We start from the raw sequence: 1,458 nt of genomic DNA on the forward strand, positions 1-1,458 counted from the left end.
TGAGGACAACTTGATGACATCTAACAACACCAATGCATCCCAAGTGCCAGGCCTATTTTTGTCCCTGACTTTCTATAATAAGTATGCTTTGGCTGGTCATTTAATATTTTCTGGAGTTCAGCCACTTTGACTATTAAGTTCTGGGCTTGAACCTCAGGATTATCTACCCTTCCCCACAACCCTCTCCACTGCAACAGATATTGTTGTTGTTGTTAAGTGCCATCGAGTCGGTTCCAACCCATAGCGACTCTGTACAGGGTTTCCGAGGGTGTAAATTTTTACAGGAGTAGAAAGCCTCATCTTTCTCCCACGGAGTGGCTGGTAGTTTTGAACCGCTGACCTTAAGGTTTGCAGCCAGATTCATAACCACTATGCTACCAGAGCTCCCTAACAGATGAGAACCTCATCATAAACTACTGATGAGGGCTTCTAGCATTCACACTTGGTTTTTCAATTGCCTGTTAAACTCTAATCATTATATTTCCCCCCATGGTATCTTGGCACTTATCTTTAGGTATCTAATCCCATTTTCATTACAATTAACAATGACTCCACACTTCTCAAATGTGAATACGTTATACCAAACTGGTAAATTTCAATTCACCATTCAGGAGAGTGTTAACAATCGAATCCCCTCTTTGTGTCAGGGGCCCTCTGTGTTCTATCTACTCCCAGTAATAGGGTCCGTGTTGCCAGTTGGGTGAGTGATCCTCCTCCCAAGCCCCAACTTATATCCTGCTCTTTTGTACCACTTCTGGTTCCAACTATCATAGGTTGGAAGCAGACACTGAGACAGATAAATATATAGTTAAGATGTTTACAAGGACCAGCACATGCGGAAGGCAAGGAAGGAAGCGCAATTGAGCAGAGAGAGAAGTCCAACGGTAATGCAGACCTAATGAAGTCTCAGCCAACCCCACGAGGAGCTCTAGAGCATATGTGAACTGTCAGAGTTGCTTCACAGTAGGTCTAAGAGGATAGACCTTTATTTCTCCCCAGGAACATGTTGGATCTGGGTCACCCCAGGAAGGGCATGACTTTAGATAAGGTGGCTTTCAGCAGTTGAATCAAACTCTGAAAGAACTGACATCTAGAGACTGTCTGCTGGTAGCATTCTTGACAGTTGGGGCCACATGTCCTTTCTTGAAGCAGAATCTGAGTGATGCATCTCTACGTCCACCACAAAGTTCAACAATAAACTCAATGACTCCCCCTTTTGTCTCCCTCATACCTTTCTCTTCCATGTTATTCATCATGAAGCTGAAACTACCTACTATTCACTCAGACAACTGGAAACCATTCTGCTTATCAGCCAGCAGATCACAACATTTAAAAAAATGTTTTATTGTGAATTACATGATGGTTTACATGGGAGAACATTAGTTTTACATTCATCCTATCGTATATCATTTCACTGCCATGGTTACAATCCCCTCCATGCATCATCAACCAACCAAA

Source organism: Chrysochloris asiatica, unplaced genomic scaffold, assembly GCF_000296735.1.
Source record: "Chrysochloris asiatica unplaced genomic scaffold, ChrAsi1.0 scaffold00048, whole genome shotgun sequence".
Classification (NCBI taxonomy): Eukaryota; Metazoa; Chordata; class Mammalia; order Afrosoricida; family Chrysochloridae; genus Chrysochloris; species Chrysochloris asiatica.